The sequence below is a fragment of the Balaenoptera borealis genome (genome assembly GCF_965194805.1).
Source record: "Balaenoptera borealis genome assembly, chromosome: 20".
NCBI classification, from domain to species: domain Eukaryota; kingdom Metazoa; phylum Chordata; class Mammalia; order Artiodactyla; family Balaenopteridae; genus Balaenoptera; species Balaenoptera borealis.
The window spans coordinates 2,287,719-2,306,810 of NC_138879.1; the positions used below are offsets into that span (position 1 = coordinate 2,287,719).

A 19,092-nucleotide genomic window follows, 5' to 3' on the forward strand; every position below is an offset into this window, starting at 1 on the left:
GGAAATGCCCCTTAGGAGAAAAGCTGGATACATATGGCGCTTGCCTAGCATGGGTCCCTTTTTTTACGGATTATATTCTATCCAGTTTTTGTATGCTTTGGTTGTTCTCCACTGCTTTTGAATAATTTCCCTCAAGTTTTGTAAAGGTTATCATCAGGAGGGTTACTCTGACATAAAACTATTTTGTCATGGTGGATCTGGCACACTCTTGTATGGATTTAAGTGTACATTGCCCTCAGAAGAGTAAGACAGGACTTTAAAACTTGACGTGATATGGAGGAGGGGTTGGGGGAGAGATGGAGTGGGAGGCTGGTGTTAGCAGATGTAAGCTATTATACACGGAATGGACAAACAACAAGGTCCTACTGTAGAGCACAGAGAACTATATTCAGTATCCTATGATATACCGTAATGGAAAAAAATATTAAAAAAAGAATGTATAAATATATGTATAACTGAATCACTTTGCTGTACAGCAGAAATTAACACAACATTGTAAATCAACTGTACTTCAATAAAAAAAAGCTGCAAGAGAAAATTTGACATGATAAATTATTTAGGGACTCAAATAAATAAGAGAAATTACAGTATATTGTGTTGGAATAAGCTTCAGATTCCAGGGTTGATGCCATTTTGAATATGTATGAGAGCTGGAAAATACATGGTGTGTGGACTTTTCGTTCCTTTTGGCAGGGAACAGCACTATGGGGCAGCAAACTGTCCCTGGTGTGGAGACTAAATGTATTTGTAGGACATAATGTTGACACTTAAAAGCGCCTTCAAATCTGCAAGCATTACACTTTTGCAATGCTCATCCTGTAGGAATGCATTTCCAGCCCGTGCTTGTCAAGAAGCTTGGGTCAGATTCTCAGAAGATTTGAGACATTTGATGCCACCCAGGTGGCGGGAAGTAGAAAGCAAATATTTCTCTGTTAGTGCAGGGACAATGCATAGTAAGCTTCTAGAAGCATTCCAAAGTGGAAGTCCATGGATATTTAAAAAATCAAACCAGAAGGTGGCACCCTTTGAAAACTTAGCTTGGCAAATAAAAGGAAAAAATACAGAAAGGTATTCCATCAATTCCAAAATGTAATGCAAGCTGGGAAAAGAACAGCATTTTATTAATGACCTTAAATGACATCTTAATGATGGTTTGAGGGATTTTTCTTGTTAAATTGTTTTCGGTTTTGAAAAAATTGGCAACAGAGTCTCATGTGCTTTCTGGGAAAGTTGCAGACATTTCACAGTGCTCTAAAGAAAGTTTCAAAGGTATGTTTTTTGTTGATGTAAATAACAGGATGGAGTCAGAGGCACCTTCTTTTTCATGCTCTCTTTACTACGGAAGAATAGCTACTAGCTAAAGAGGCAGGAAGTGAAATAAAGCTGTCAGCCCTGAGATTTCTTGTACTAATGTTACATGTAGGGGTAATTGACTTTCTAGCAACAATACCTAACATTAAGGTTAATTACTTCTTACCATCAGGAACCAAGACTGGCCAGTATAAGAACTCAGTTAAAATCCTGCCATGTTTAGAAGCTGTAACACAGTGAAATTTCTTTTGCTCTGACTCAGATGGGATTCATATTTTGCACCCATATCTTGAAAATACGATAAGTCCCAAACACAGGAACACAGAATTTCACATTTACTTGGGTTGCTGCTATAGAAAATTGGAAAATGTTTTCGTTCTTCCACATTTCCATACTCCTAGCCTTAACGGTGCTCTTCGTTGACGTTATTTCTGATGATGGAGTTTCATCTCTTAGGGCACTCCGCCTCATCGACCATTTTTCCGGGACCCAGGAGAAAATTTTAAAAAGTAATATGTTGTTCCCAAATTTTGGGAACCCACCCTCTCAGTTTATAGTCTTCAGATATCCTTCTGTGCTCCAGGAATCCCTCTGGCTTTGCTTGGACATCAGCACATGGAAAAGAGAATCTTAGTCTCATTATTATTCCTTCTCCAAATAAATCCACGTCCCTTTCACCCAAATACCTACCTTTGTTTGTTGCCAGGGAGCAAAGCGTTATTTGCTGACGGCTCACAGTACGTGTGTTGAAAGCGAAGGGAACAGGGTATCTTATGAAGAAACCAGAAGAGAAAGCGGGGCTCGTAGTCCAACTCGGTCATTGATCGCAAAGGACAAGGATGAGAGGGAAATGCAGCTAAGAAATAAAAGACAGAGTCCGAAGTCAAGAGTGGAAGGCTAGAGCTTGGAGAGATTGTCTGGATGTAGGAACACTTTATAGATTTTATAAGTTGCCTGGACCCTGGCATACAGGCAAGAAGTTCTCAAGGGCACTTATCTGGCTCAAGGTGGGAAGGTCAGAGTAGGATGATGAGGTCAGTTCATGTCCATATGTTGCCACAGGTTGACTATAAAGATAGAATTTGCCGGGGAATACTTTTCTTCTCTCCCATCGATATCAGGCAATTTTCCGAGTCTCTGGTTACTGTCTGTTTCAAATGATTTTTGCTTGGATATCAAAGGAGTTCAGTTTTCCACCCTTGAGACTTACAGTTTACTGCTCACACCACAGTGAGAGGGTCCCTTTCAAAACATGTGCCAGCTTGAGTAAGGGCTCAAACTCTCCTGTGACTCTCCACCCCTCCCCTCTCCAAGTCCAAGTCTAAGCCCTTACAGCTGCCCCTCCTCCCGCATCTTCCCTGACCTTGGCTCCTGCTTCTCTCCATTGCTCCGTCCATTTCAGCCCCCCAGCTGTGTCTTTTGTTCCTTGCGTATGCCCGGCATGGTCCCATGATGACATCCTTCCCCCACTCTTGTTTCTCCTGCCTGGAAGAGTCCTGCTTGCGATTAATTTCCTCACCATCTTCCAGTCTTGGCCCAGATGGCGCTTGGTGCTCTAACCACTCTATTTAAAAGGGCGATTCACTCTCTCTTGGCTCTTCATTCTCAATCCCCCTTTCTCTGCCTCCTGTTTTCTCTTCATACTTATCACCATTTAAGGTATACTTTACTTATTATGCTTATTTAATTGATTGCCTGAAATAATTAAAAAATGATGGCAATCAAGACATGGAAGCAACCTAAATGTCCATCAACAGAGGAATGGATAAAGAAGGTGTGGTACATATATACAATGGAATATTACTCAGCCATAACAAGAATGAAATAATGCCATTTGCAGCAACATGAATGGACCTAGAGATTATCATACTAAGTGAAGTAACTCAGAGAAAGACAAATACCATATGATATCACTTATATGTGGAATCTAAAATATGACACAGGGACTTCCCTGGTGGTCCAGTGATAGAGAATCTGCCTTCCAATGCAGGGGACACAGGTCCGATCCCTGGTCGGGTAACTAAGATCCCACACGCTGTGGGGCAACTAAGCCAGCACGCCGCACCTACTGAGCCTGCACGCCACAACTAGAGAGAAGCCTGCGCGCTGCAATGAAGAGCCCGTGTGTCACAACTAAGACCTGACGTGGCTAAAAATAAAAATAAATAAATAAAATTTAAAAATAATAAAAAATAAATAAAATAAAATATGCTTTAAAATATGACACAAATGAACTTATCTATGAAACAAACAGACCCACAGACATAGAGAACAGACTTGTAGTTGCCAAGGGAGGGGGGGAGGGAGAGGGATGGAGTGGGAGTTTGGGGTTGGTAGATACAAACTATTACATTTAGAATGGAGAAGCACCAAGGTCCTACTGTATAGCACAGGGAACTGGATCCAATCTCCTGGGATAAACCATAATGGAAAAGAATATTTAAAAAAATGTACATATGTGTGTAACTGAGTCACTTTGCTGTACAGCAGAAATTAGCACAACATTGTAAATCAACTATACTTCAATAAAAAAAATTTAGAAAATGGTGGCAATAATTATTGTTCCATTAGAAGGAATATTTTTAGGTGATGGGATAACTTATCTTGAAGTTTATATCTTTTTGAATATTTACAAGAGGGTACAGGGATCCAAATTGTTTTGCACAACAGATAAACACGAAAGACAGTTTCTGAATGGCCAGAATCTGCTTATAGTGAAAAACAGAACCTTCCTGTGGGATCTGGAGGGAACAGTGGTTCTCAAGCTCAAGCAAGTGAGTGTATTTTAGTCCAAAATAGAAAATCATCAGTTTTGAACTGACAATGAGCTTAGCGATAACACTGTTATGTCTTCATTTTAAAAGTCAAGAAATCACCATGCTGCATCCTCTGCAGTCACATGAAGTTGGATGTGTGTTTTGTTCAAAGAGCAGAGGCCCTGGGACCAATCTCCTGGGTTGGAATCCTGGCTCCGCTTTTACAGACTGTGTAATAGACGGTCTTGGTACCTGCCCGGATCTCCTTCTATGAGCTCGTGCTCTCATCTCCCAGCGACGGTGAGTTTTGTCTGCCTCTGGCTCACAGCTACTCTCTTCTCCCAAGAACTATTTTTGGCCAAATGCGAGCCATTCCACTACCCCTTGGGACGGCCAGCAACCACTGGCTCACTGACACGGGCTACAAAAGACCGGCACGCTTGGCTCAAACGGCACCAGCTCTGGTGGTGCAATTCATTCTCCAGAACTCCTCCTGGAAGCACGCTGCATCCGTTCTCCAGCTGAGAACAATCCTTGCTTAGTTCTCTCCCCTTTTCTGCCCTCTTTCCCTCCTCTGTCGAAATTTGAGCTAAGCCACCCCGTGGCATTGCTACCTCAGCATCCATGTTTTTGGCCCAGTGGCTGGCGGGGACCTGAAATGGACACCCCCCCCCATGCAAGCACATGACCCAGATAACAGCTCATATCACATAACAAAGGCCCCCTTTACATCAAGCCACAGGCCCTGTTCCATCCTTCAAACTGTTTACCCTCCTCATCTCATCTTCAATCGCCCAGGTTCTGACCTTCATGATCTTTCTTCTATTTTATTCTTTGAATTTAGGTCCCATCTCTCTTTTCCTCTAACTTAGAATTATATATATATAATGATATATAATATATATAATTTTATTATTAATTATATTAAGTATAAACATATACTCCATCTTTATATTTATATGCTATTATATAATATATAAATTATAATTGTATACTATAAATATATACTTACATACAAATATAAATATATAATTACATATAAGTTATATCAAATATATTATAAATAATTACACAAGTATTATTATATATCTTGTAACAGAGATACAATTCTAAATTGTCACTAGGAAAAAAGATGGGTATCTAAGTCCAAAGAATAAAATATAATTTATACATACTATATATAAATATGTATATAAAGAATCTTAACATGATATGCATAAAATAAGGATAAACTTTATTTGCATCTTATAAATATAATATGATTTATCTCTAAAACTATCTGGATCTGGGGATTTGGGGGTGTGAAAGATTCAATTATTATTTCAATATCATTAATTATTATTGTTCTATCCAATTTGTTTTATTGATTCTTATGTGTGTCAATTTTGGTATTTTAGATGATTTTTCCAAGGTTTTGTTTACTTAATCCAGGGTTTCATTCTCTTTTGTTTGCTAACAAATTAGCAGTAACTCAATATGACTCAAACGTATATTTATTTTTTACTACCAATTAAGCTTGTCATTTCTATGTTCTCTGCTAAAGATGATAAGCATCTTCACCTACCCCTTCTTGCGTCTGGTCTCCTCCTCCTCCCACTCCTGCCTCATTGGCACTCTGACTTTACTTCTGCAATGTTATGAATAAACTTGTTGGGGTGAGGGTGTTACTGCTTATTTAAATTTTAAAAAATCACATGAATTTACTGTTTTTTTCTTACTTATGATATCTTTTGCTTCATCCTGTATTATTTTTCTCTTCTGGTCTAATCCTTTGTCCAAGAATATTCAAGAAACCGTTTGCTGGTAGACTTTCTTGGATGACTAAGAATATCTTTATTTCAGTGTCACATTTAAGTTATAGTTTAGCTGGTATAAAATTCTAGCTTCTGAGTTCTTTATGTTCAACACAATGAAAATATCACCCCATTCTTATTTCATGTCCAATATTCCTATTGAAAAGATCCTTGACAATAGGGTCTTTATACGCTTGTGTTGGATCTGCTTTTCTTCTCATGAAGCTTTAAAATTTTCTTTTTGTGTTTGATGTTCTGAAATTTCATGACAATGTGTTTAAATGTGAGTTCATTTTTCATCTCTCTGCTGTTTAATGCTTTATGCACTTTAATTTGAATCTTTCACCTTTCCTTAATTCTAGAAAATTTCAGCTAATATTTCTCCAAATATTTCATCCCATTTATTTTTTTCCTTCTTTTGAGGACCCAATTATATTATTTTGACATTTTTCATCTTACAAATCTCCCAAGTTTCATTTTATTTACTTTTATCTGTTTATTCTTTTCTGGGGCTTTGTGAGAGCATTCCTTCACTTGACTCACCATTCTTCAGCTGAATTCATTCTGGAGTTCTAGAGCCTGAGGTCTGAGTTCAGGGTACCAGCCTGGTTGGGCTCTAGCTGTTACCGAGTCCAAACACGTTCTGCTCACCGCACAACAGGCCAACAAATCTGGAGATGAGTTCTTGGGGCAAGGAACAGCAACTTTATTCGGAAAGCCAGCAGACCGAGAAGCTGGTGGGCTAGTGTCCCAAAGAACCCTCTTCCCCGAGTTAGAATTCAGGCTGCTTTTATACTAAAAGGGGCAGGGGCGTGGTTGGTTGTTGCAGACTTCTTGGTGTCAGAATCCTTTGTTCTTGCAGCTGTCCCCGTAGGTCAGGTCACTCCAAAAAGACAAATGTTATTCTCTGTTCTGCAACTCTTTATATGAATGGAAGAGTGTTATACCTTTTAAAGGTCAGAGCCTTGAGAATGGGCTCTTCTGTATATTTCAGGCTCTAGGCAACATTCTTTTACAAAAGGTGCAGTCAGCATGACTAAGCACAGGCACAGAGCACAAAGGTGGAGGTAAAAGAAACAGATCCAACATGGAGTCAGATTTGCTCTTCCCTATTATAGGCCACCTGTCCTATCTGACTAGGACCCCACCCTTATGACCTCATTTAACCTTAATTACCTCCTAAAAGCCTTGTCCCCAAACATATCACATTGGGGGTTAGAGCTTTCACATAAGAATTTGGGGGGGGCACAATTCAGACCATAGCACTACCTTTTATAACACATGCAATTGGAGGTAACATAGACAGTAAATATCTTTTAAAAATCACACTATATTAATTCTGTTAACTGCTCTTAAATGGTGGTATAGATGTGCCAAGTGGCATTATTTTGAAATTTGACATTTTGTATTGAGCTGGGTTTTTTTTTCCTTAAAAATCACAACTTCAGTTGTTCTTGATGTTCCTTAGGATTTGTAACAGTAAAACTATGTCGTTGGCAGAGAGAATACTGTTTATCTTCATATTTGCTAGGGCAGAGTTCATGGTTTACAGATTGCAACATCTGTGCAACATCTGTGAATCCCAGGAAACATATAGGGATTTGAAATTCAGCTATATACAAGTGTGGCTCTGTCACTTAGCTTTTGACTGTAGGGAAAACTTTAATGAAAACTTGTTAAGCCAAGCCTCAGTTTACTCATTGCTAAAGGAGAATTGCTTATTAGGTGATGTGGGTAATCAAGTAATACACAGACGCTCTTAATAAAATATAAGATATTTTACACATCAATTGGTAGGAGTAAGGATCCTATTTCCTGTAGTAAGAGAAACTAAAGAAAGTGTTCTAGCTGTGTTGAATTCCGAATTCAAACGCAGAGGCTGCCTGACTCCTTGTGAAAGGTGGTTTAATGAGCTAGATCCTGGGAACAAGGCTACTAGCCTGGTACAGCCTGTTGCATCATTTCAGCTTTCTTAGTACTCCCTCAAGGTTTTAGAAGTGAAGAAAAATATCTTTTTAGGTAGAGAATTTAAATTCAATAATTTTATAAAATGAAATGTTCCTTCACTAAAGTTGGGTCTCACAGAATCTCAGCTCTACGGGAAGTTCAGGAGAATGAGTATCAAAATGAGGGGAAAGAGGTGGCAAATAGCTGTCACAGACTGAGCACAGACTACACGTGTTCCAGACGTTTTACATACCTGTTAAAACATTTTTTAAAATCATGGTAAAATACATGTAACATAAAATTTGCCATTGCAACCATTTTTAAGTGCACAGTTCAGTGACATTAAGCTCATTCCTATTGTGCAACCATCACCACCATCCATTCCCACGACTCTTTTCATCTTGCAAAACTGAAATTCTGCACCCATTAAATGCTAATTCCCCATCCCTCCTCTTGCATCTAGAAATCCGGGGAATTTGGATCCCAGACAACCTGAGACTGGCTTTTTTTTTAGCTTTGTGATCCTGAGCAAATCCCCCCATCTTGCCAAGCCTTAGTTACCTTCTACATCCTACTCCCCTGAAGAGTTGCTATGGGGCTCAAATCTGCAGTAGGAGCCCTTGGGAATCCTGGCATTCTTTACACACAGCACCTGTAGAAGCAGAAAGCCATGTGTCGCTGTGTGCAGTGTTTGAAATGGGCTAAACACAGTCTAATAGAACCTAAACTTCACTGTCAAACAGGTCACAGCTCACGAAGTGTTCAAATTCCCACTGTGCAGATTTCAGACATGGATTGACTGATTGATAGATTTTTCCAGAAGAGTAAATCAACATTCAGAGAAGACTAGTAATGTAACCAAGATCATACAACTACTAATTAGCCCAGCCAGGATTAAAAGCCAGGTTGACCTCACATCAAGACCATGGTCTCCCCACCACCCCAAGCTTCCTGAGCCCTTGCCAAGCACTGAATAAGAACACAGTGGACCTAGAAAACCCAGTTCTTTCCCTTAATTTCCTCACAATTTTATCAAGAAGACAAATTATAGATACTTAGTGTAAATCAAGGAAGAGGGCAGAACAACACACCATCAAGTGTGCCATCGGTGAGAATATTAGGAAGAGAATTCCATCATGAGGCAGGCAGAACTGACAAAGATTTTTGCTAGGTAGTTAGACATTAGAGCTCGACTTTGAGGAAAATGTACAATCGGGCGGGAAAAAGACAAAGATAAACTAGTGAAGGAGAAGCCAAAGAGCACAAGAGCTGGTTGCCATTCTGCAGGAATATTAAGGACGATTTTCTCTGAGTCTATAACAAAGCCCAAAACATGATTCTTATGCTAATGAGGTTTTAATCCAGGTAGGGAGAGGAAAAAATGGTCTTTAAGAAACAATTCAGGGCTTCCCTGGAGGCGCAGTGGTTAAGAATCCTCCTGCCAATGCAGGGGACACGGGTTCGAGCCCTGGTCTGGGAAGATCCCACATGCCGTGGAGCAGCTAAGCCCGTGTGCCACAACTACTGAGCCTGCGCTCTAGAGCCCACAAGCCACAACTACTGAGCCCACGTGCCACAACTACTGAGCCCACGTGCCACAACTACTGAAGCCCGTGCGCCTAGAGCCCATGCTCCGCAACGAGAGAAGCCACCGCAATGAGAAGCCCGCGCACCACAATGAAGTGTAGCCCCTGCTTGCCGCAACTAGAGAAAGCCCGCGTGCAGCAACAAAGACCCAATGCAGCCAAATAATAATAATAATAATAATAAATAAATTTATTAAAAAAAAAGAAAAGAAACAATTCAGGATCCCATTACATCACTGAATCTATTTCTTGGATGAATGAAGTCCAGTTCTTAGTTGTACCATTCTGAAAAAAAAAAAGCAATTCTGGTCCTAGAACAACCTTCTAAAGATAACTAATATAATAACTATGGCAATGATATGGTCTCAAAATTTCCCCTAAGATAGATGCCCTCTTTCCTCCATTCTTTGACGACAACCATTTGGAAGACACACTTTGAGCTTTACATAAAGAAGGACTTTGAAAATACCTCTTTGGCTTACTGAGCTAAGAAGTCCAAAGAGGCTTGTTGTGCATAAGAGAAGGGCAGTCAGAGCTGGAGTCTGATCTGGGGTGAGGACCTGAGGGATGAGGATGGAGACCAGAGATCTGCCCTGGCTGGGGCGACAGTGTGGTTGGATGAGAATCGATCTTGTATAAGATCATGGTCAGGACTCTTTTGGATCAGCTTTCTGCGTTCCTTCTTTTACCTCCACGTTTTCAGTGTCCATCCTTCAACACGATTTTGACTGTGTTGTCTGCTCCATCAAGTGTCTTCAACAGTGTTTAATCTTCATCAACAATCGCTTGAGACACACAGATGAACAAGCCCCATCCAGGACCTCAGTGGGGTTATAGTTAAGTGGCACAAGCTTAAGGTGTCAATGAATGAGGTTTATTACTGACAAAAATTCATAATTGCCACGTTTGGAAGAACATTTAGCTGGCAAAGGTAGGTATTTGCTGGTAAATTCAGAGGATACTGATCCCAGGAATGTTGGTCACATGCATTTTAGAACAAAGACTAACAGCAAATGATAAATGCTTTTCCTTAAGGGCTGTGTCGTCCTAAATTAAAAATAAATCCCAGAAAAGAGTCAATGTTGTCTTAAAGCAAGAGGAGAGCTTTATTGTTTGCAAGGTTTGCAAACTGGGGTTGGGGAGGGGAAGGAGGGAAGGGATTTTTAAAAGCAAAACCACAGAAGTCACAGTTGGGAGACTTGAAAAGGGGACAGAATGACCCTCTCAGCCTGACCACAAGTCCCGGCAGCTTGACCTCAAGTTTTCGATGATTGGCTGTCATCGGAGCTTCTCTTTAGGGGCGTTTCCGGGTAGGATTCTTAGCAGAATTAGAAGTCCTTATAGTTGTCTGTTCGTGGCTTTGCTAAGAACACAGAGTATGTGACGAAACCCCAGATCTGTTATGACTGCCCAGCTCCATTTTATTTTGGAGCCGCACTGGCTCCGTTTTCTACGTTCTTTCCGCAGGGAATTCCTCTTATTTTACTTTTCCTTAGGGGATTTTGTTTTATTTTTACAGATGCTCCAACAAGCCTTGGTCACATGACCTTTAGGCATCACTACGGATGTAACTGCATTACTCCCTTCAGTACCTTTACATTTTATTCTCACATTCCCGATGGTAGAACACAGAGGCCATATTTTCCCGTTCTCCAAGCAAAACTTTCTTAAAGTTAATTTTGAAGCAAAATGGGATGATCATTTTGTTCAACTGCCTTGTTTAATTGGAATGACATGAATTTGGATTTGCAAACTTTCAAGTGGCCAAACTGACTGGAGATGTGGATTTACTTATCACTTCCACGTAGCACTGAGACACAAACTACTAAGAGGGGGGCCCGACCTCTGATGATTCGAGCCAGTGTTAATGAGAGATTTTTTTCAACAGTTGCAGGAAGTCAACAGCTTAATGGGAAACATCACAAGTGTTTAATCTGCCCAGGGTGACCACGGCACTAAATTCCCACACCAAAAGACAGACCAACAAAACGTTTTTCGATTCAAGCATTGTGAATCAAAGCAGCTGCTAGCCTCTGCCTTCCCAAGCAGTTCAGAGATTTAGGACTCCAAGCCAAAACGAGGCTCCTCTTGGTTGCATAGCAATTTAGTCGAGCGTCAGAGGCCAAGTTGTTCATTTATTTCTTGCAAGATGGAGGCAATATTTAACCCTAGTTAGATTTCTGAATCCAATAAGACAACCACAGACTCTTGTGATCTTCTCTAAGCAAGTACTTCATCATACCCCAAAGCTCAAATGTAACTGGATTCACATTTTAACAGAGAATATTAATTGTGAGTGGTAGGTATGTTCTGTGCAAAAAATATCAGGTGGTGTTAGCTTAGAGATACACAGGAGAAAGAATGAGTTAACAAAATTGGAATTTACTATTTTATAATAATTGAAGTAACTATACTTTATGGGAGCTGGTAGGTAATTTTTTTTAGGCAAAAACTACAGATAAAACTTAAGTATAGGGCTTCCCTGGTGGCGCAGTGGTTGGGAGTCTGCCTGCCGGTGCAGGGGACACGGGTTCGAGCCCTGGTCTGGGAGGATCCCACATGCCGCGGAGCGACTAGGCCCGTGAGCCACAACTGCTGAGCCTGCGCGTCTGGAGCCTGTGCTCCGCAACAAGAGAGGCCGCGATAATGAGAGGCCCGCGCACCGCGATGAAGAGTGGCCCCCGCTTGCCGCAACTAGAGAAAGCCCTAGCACAGAAACGAAGACCCAACATAACAATCAATCAATCAATAAATAAATAAATCTTAAAAAAAAAAAAAAAAAAAAAAAAACTTAAGTATAATCACATCTGGTAGTAAAATTATTTAACTTATTTGCCCCAAATGCTTTGGTGATTTTTTAAAAAATCCTAGGCTATTAGTTCTCAAAGATATTTGTATAAGTAAAAAAGAACCTCTAAATTCACTTTTTCTTTTAATTTGGGTTGAGTATTATGAGACTGTATTCAATAAGATAGCGTGTAATAAGATTCACACTCTCTTTCGATTGTACAGCCAGTTAGGAGAGAGATGGGGGAGGGGGAGAGGAAAGGTTCCCAGGAAGAACTATTAGCCCTTTCTTCTTTGCTTTCACAACACACTAGACACACATTAATTACCACGTCTATTACATTTTATTGGAGTCATCTAATTTGTCTCTCTCACTCAGCTGAGTTTCTTGAGGGTAGAGAGTATATTTTATTCATCTTTACATCCCCAGAATTTAGCAGATGTTAGTGACCCAATAAAGATTAATTGAATTAATGAAAGAAGTGGTTGAAACATGGCAGAAGTAGAAATAATGGTAGATGTACATGTAAGCATAGAGAATAGAAGATTTCGTGGAATAAGAAACTTGTAAAAATGCCCTGATGTGTTAGAGAGAGTCTTTTAAAATTGTGCTGTGATTTTGCAAAAATAGGCATAGTTGATACTTATATGTTGTATAAAGACTGGTACTGCTTGTGTGATGTGGTTTCTCACCCCCAGATTTATGATGAACCTCCTGAAAGTCAAGGCTTTGTGTGGGACCTCGGCATTTATTCCAATGATTGCTAATTCTCCATCTTCCTGGCCTCCATTCTTTCTTTGGATTCTGAAATAAAATTACTGAAAATATAATTGGACTGTTAAAATTGGTAAATATTTTCAAATAACTATAACTATTTGATAAAGTTATGAAAAATTAAACTCTTTGCCATTGTAAAGAAAAAGATCTTTTACTCTTCATCATCTGAAAGATAAAATGATGGTAACACTCTTAAGGAGAGACCCAGAAATCTTTGATGGGTTTTAAATACTTAACTAAATAATGGCACTGGATATTTTAATATATAATTTACATTTTACTAAAAACAAAGTTCTTCTATAAACCACACACTAACACGGCCTAAGGCAAATCATTAAAACCTAAAGAACTGGTCTAACATTTGATTATGTAATATGGTCACTTAATATTCCAGAACCCAGATTATTTCAAAATAAGTGAAGGGCCCAAATTCTTGATGAAGCTAATACAATGCTTAATCACAAATCAATTCCCCTTTGATCAGGATCATTGCTCATGTCCTCAAGAAAACCAGCTTTTAAATTATTCTTTGTCTAATTACATAGTAGTAGAGAGTATATTTCTTAGGAGCTCTAGACTGCTTTAATTCTAACCTATTTGTTCAGTGTCACAATTGACATACTAACGAAAATGACTGCATTTGATCAAAATACTATGTCTGTTAATATTATAGAAATACAGGCACTTCTTTTTTTTTTCCTATATTATGCATCAATAGTGAAGGGAACATTTTTAAATTAATTTTTATTGGAGTATAGTTGCTTTACAAAGTTATGTTAGTTTCTGCTGTACAGCTGTATTTCTATAATATTAACACACTGAATATTATATTTTTATATATTTTGCCAATATCATGTGCTTAAAAATATTTTCTCTCTTGAAAATTGTAAAGCACTATAGAATTTAAAGACTCTTTCATTCAATAAAAAAATAAAAATTTAAAAACTTAAAAAATAAAATAAATTTAAAACAAACAAACACGAAAAGTAAAACAAAACAAAACAAAAATACTATGTCTGAATAAGAGATTTTGTTTTAGTACAAACATCTTTCAAATCATACCCATTGCCACAGTTGACAGGAAATATCACACCACTGGGTCTTCCTAGCTCATTTCTCTCCTATCTGTTTATCCCAATAGACACCATGTTTCTATCTGTGTCCTTGTATTACTTGAGCCTGTTAGGCATAAAAAATTCCAATAACAGGGAATTAATTCCGTGGAAATTCACACTTTTGGAGTAGAAGGCAGTGGCAGACACATGGCCAAGAATGTGAGCCCCTGGGGATGCCAGGGCCAGAGATGTTAGCAGGTAAAATGGTACCATGCCAGGTCAACATGCCCAGGTCAGGAAGTGATGTATTGTGAGCTTCTTCAGGGAAATCAAAGCTGGAACATCCCTGATGAATCAAACAACCCTTGATAAATCAGACCTGATTTAGCTAAAAGGAAAGAGAATCAGGCTGGGGAGAGAAAAATTAATGACAAAGTTTAATGACTTCAGTGAGGAAGAATTTATCACTAATGTAGCATAAACAACCCATGACTGTGGAGAACAGATGTGGCTTCATTTAAGTAAATATCAAATGAAGTGCAAAGCTCTCAGGATGATGGATTCAGGACTAGTTTATCAGAAACGCAGTTTTGGTGCCAATACAACTTTTCACCTCTTTCTTGTTTTATCCCCCATTGCCCTCTTTTCTCTAACCTTTCCCAGCCTTGTTGGATGAACGCTACTGGCCCATGGAAGGTGTTATGTAGGGTCAACCTTTGTAAAAATTCATCTGTCATTTGGCCTTGGGCCCCCATTATTCCTGGTATCCACCCCTGTTACGTGTGGAGCTCCCACTTTTCCTTACAGTCTGCTATGATCTTCATTCTGGGGTAATTTTGCTTTTTCAATGTACTCTTGGTAGCTTTCAGTTTTTTTCATTTTTTTGTTTTTTTTTTTTTACAAATTCTTTACAGTTTCTGGTCCACCAAGGGTCTATTTCTCTCGTTTTTTTATACTCATTATACATTTGTTTTTCTCATCTTTTTCACAATCTCTAAGGATTTGGAGTGGGAGGGAAGGATATATTTATTTTGAAACAGAAATCTTGCACTTAAGATTGAGATAACAAGTAACAAAGAAACCAAGCAGCAGCCTCCTTCCGTTCTCTGCTTCTCATTCACGCAAGACTCAGCACTTTCTGGTATATTTGAGAAAGAATGGGCATGTCACTCTCCATAAAGTCTTCACTGGACATTGGGGTAACCAGTGACAGTAGTGAGAGGCTCCATTATCCTGTTGAAGCAAAACCTTGAGTGTGTGGAAGAAGTTCTTCAAGTCATCATGGGATGGGGTGGTGAAAACTGGACTTACTCTCACCAAAGTCTCAAGAACAAGCAAAAAGATAAAGTGCACTTGATTTTCATTGATTTTTAAAAAGATGATTTATGTAAGGGCCCAAAGGGTTTGTTTTCCTTCCAGCATTTATCAAAGATAAATAGGTTCAGCTCTGAGCCTACTCTTCTGACTTGGAAAAGGCACAGAATAAGTCATACTCAGTCCTTAACGACGTGACTACTGAGCTTCCCAGTAAGTTTAAAGCAAACAGTACTGTGAAGATTTTCTTTCATCGGTCTCTAATATTTATCCAAAGTTTGTGAAATTTTGAATTCCCCTCTTGACCTTGAATAGCTGCACTTGGGAAACTACCCAAATTGTAGAAGCTCCCTTGTTGAAGAAAATGCGCCATAGTTGACTCAAAAACGTACAGACACTGCAAGTTTGGACTTGACAAAAGAAGAGGGAAAAGCCCCAGGGTACAGCTTAAATAGGACGTTGGAATCCAATAAAATTTTTGGTGATTCTGGAGGGTCTCAGCTCTTATCACTGTATCATGAATGTTGGCTCAGGACCAGAAAGAACTGGTCATCAATCTTGTCGACATACAGGAAGTTATTTGAAATCTCTGGGGTGCTTCGAAAGCAAGCAGCAAAGTGGTTTACAGCTACAACAAAGTAGATACAACCAACTACTGACTGAGGTCCCTGGGTCCACATGCTGGGAACTATCAGTTAACCTAAGGAGTCAACCACTGCCATGATTTTGTAACCCTTCTCTCCATCATTAAAGTAGAAAGGTTTCTGAGATCAAGAGTCTATGTTTAGTAAATTTATTTTGATCCAGGGTATTTTATTTGGATATGGAAGCAACCTCACATGGAGTCTAAATATGTAAAAGATTTAAATTTAAGACAGATATTGATTGGTGAGCATCAAGAAGAGTGTAGACGTCCTGGAGCAGTGACAGGAAAAAAAATCAAACAACAACAAAACCACAAAAAAGACTAGAGCAAGAAACTCCTGTGATAAATCTGATTTTTTTTCTATGTGTCATTGAGTGATCTTTCTCCTTTCATACTTTCACAGCTGCTGCTTTTCCAGATGTTCTCTCCTGTGAAGCTTTGTCTTTTAAAGGTACATGTTCTTTCCAGGATGAATCAGTCTCTTCCATTCCCTGAAGCATTACTTCCATCAGTCAAGCCATTTTTCTGATCCTCATGCAACCTTCCTTAAACTGAGTACAACTCTTTCGAACACTGAATTGAGCAACTGATAAAGATTGAGGCTGGGCGGAGGCAGAGCTTGGCTGCTCACTACGGAAGCCAGATGGACCCATCGTCCCTCTCGGCCCACCAGCAGGGTGCCCCGGCTTGAGTCTTTGAACCCAGGATAAGTGGGGTAAAGATGAAGAGATGACAGAGCTAGTCTTCATGGGGCAGTGACCTGGGACCATGGCTGTTGGCATCAACAATCTTGCAGCAGTGGTGCTGGTCCGGTGAGCCCGACCCAGGTTGTTTCTGAGGTGTGACAGCTGCGTTTTGCTATTGCCGAGCTCTTTCTGGTTCCTGACCACTTTCTGAGACCAGGTCTTTAGCTTTTCCAGCATTTCTGTGAGTTCTCCAATATCTTTACAATAAAGCCTTCTACAGTTGCCAGATTTGACTTCTCTTGTTTCAGCTAAGACGGTGTCATTGTCTTCGAAACGATCCCTTGAGGCTTTGGCTTGTGAGTGGGACCCTTCTTGAGTTCCTGGTGGTAGCACCGAGCTGTGTATGTACTCATCTGTGGGTTGTTATATAGATATTATTGGAAGATGCCAGAGAAAAGGAGATCAAATGTGTCCATGTAATTCATTGTCTTAATCTGGGTCCTTTTTCTATGAACAGCACTGTTTTGGTTCAAGGGCATTCAGGAAGGCAGACTCTTGCTGGTATCTGGCTCGAACCAGGAACGCTTCAGTTTTAAACACTCCCGTGCCTTTTTCTCCCCAGTAAGTTCATTTCCACATCAGACACGGTTACAAATTCTTCTCTGTAGGCTGAGAACCATGTTTTGCCTTGTCCTGTGTGTCTCTGTCAAATATATTTTTTATCATGCATGCCCACCACTTGTAACCACAGCTCCTGCTGCTTAGGCTACGTTGCCATGGTTTATAATAAATGATTCTGTTCCTTGTACCCAAGTGCCCCAAAGCTACCTGAAAACCAGAATTGTGCTAGGGCAGAGGGAGCAGTGGGTCATGGGTCAGGGGAAAGCAGGTGTGTAGGCTATGGCTGGCCTCTTAGGGATCTCCCAGCATCTTTGCCTCCAGTAAGACATGTCATAATGATATATTTTAAAGTAATCTTATTTGTAGTAATAGCCAAGCCCAAAATTTGAAAACAAAAAAATCCAACCTGCTAGTTAGAAATAGAAAATCTATGAAACATTAAAGGATGAAGATAAAGTGTTTGTGCTGCCCAAGAAATTACTCTTTCCTCTTCTAAATATGAGACATAGACTCCAAACCATACCAACAAGGTCTCTCATCTCATCCTCCATTTTTTAAGAAAATTCTTGCAGAGAAGCGCCCGCATTTGCTGACCTACACTGACGTTCCTCTTTCTCATTCCGACCTGTTTATTTTAAAAGGAGAAAGTAAAGGAAGTAAATGGGAAGGTCCAAAATAGAAAACACTGTGCAATCCAACCAAAAAGAAGCATCACAACAGCTGTTTCCAATTGCGTGGGTAGCAAAGAAGGGAGCCAAAGAGCTGAAAAACACATGAAGGCATGTTCGAGCTCGGTACCAAAAGAAATAAAAATTAAAATAATTATGAGATACATGTACTTTATATTGGTTCCTCATCAGACTGAGAAAATCAGAGAGTTTAACAGAGCTGGGTATCCAATTTTCTAACGGGGATAAAGGAACTTCATGTACTGCCAGTGGGGGTGACGACACAGCCCTTTTGGTGATTCATCACCAGCTCATTACTACTTGGCAATATCTTGCCGTCAATCAGTTCTGCTCCAGGGTATGTATGCCAAGGAAACTCCCACACGTGTCCATGAGGGGCCCTGTACCAGGATGTTCTTCATAACGTAGAGTACTGTGGCGCTGTGTCGTCAAACAAATTTTAATGGATACAGTCCATAGAGTACTGGGTAGGATTCAGAAGCAACAGATTGGTACCCACCCATCAACATGAAGAGATCTTAAAACGGTGCCAATTTAAAAAAAAAATAAAAGTAGGTTGAGGGTGATACCACAATATCATTTATATTAATTAATACTGCATGCAATACACAGTTTTCAAGGACATCCAGGAACTAAAGGATTTCCACCAGGTAAAATGAAACGGTGACCCATGTCTATCCAACATATATAAACAGCTCCTACAACCCAACACCAAAAAAGTAAACAACCAGATGAAAACATAGGCAGAAGAACTGAACAGACGTTTTTCCAAAAAGGAAATGTAGATGGCCAACAGGCACATGAAAAGATGCTCAACATCGCTAATCATCAGGGAAATGCAAATCAAAACCACAGTGAGACATCACCTCACACCTGTCAGAATGGCTATTGTCAAAAAGAACACAAAGAGCAAATGCTGGAGAGGGTGTGGAGAAAAGGGAGCCCTCGTGCACTGTTGGTGGGAATGTAAATTGGTGCAGCCGCTGTGGAAAGCCATATGAAGGTTTCTCACAAAACTAAAAACAGAACTACCATAGGACCCAGCAATTCCACTCCTGGGTATATATCCAAAAAACCCCACAAAAACACTAATTCGGAAAGATACATGCACCCCAATGTTCAT

At 39.7% G+C, this 19,092-nt stretch overlaps 1 long non-coding RNA gene across 3 annotated transcripts in view; it reads left to right on the top strand.

Annotated features, from left to right (window-relative positions):
• Positions 1-18,163, top strand: part of LOC309617786 — a 53,679-nt gene extending 35,516 nt beyond the window's left edge. For 2 of the 3 annotated variants that reach the window (XR_014238133.1, XR_014238134.1), the window contains one exon: positions 16,377-18,163. This is a non-coding gene — a long non-coding RNA (uncharacterized lncRNA). Of the gene's footprint in view, positions 1-4,175; positions 4,368-16,376 lie in introns of all 3 variants that reach the window. The other variant, XR_014238132.1, reaches the window with a different exon arrangement.
• Positions 18,164-19,092: the final 929 nt, after the last annotated feature.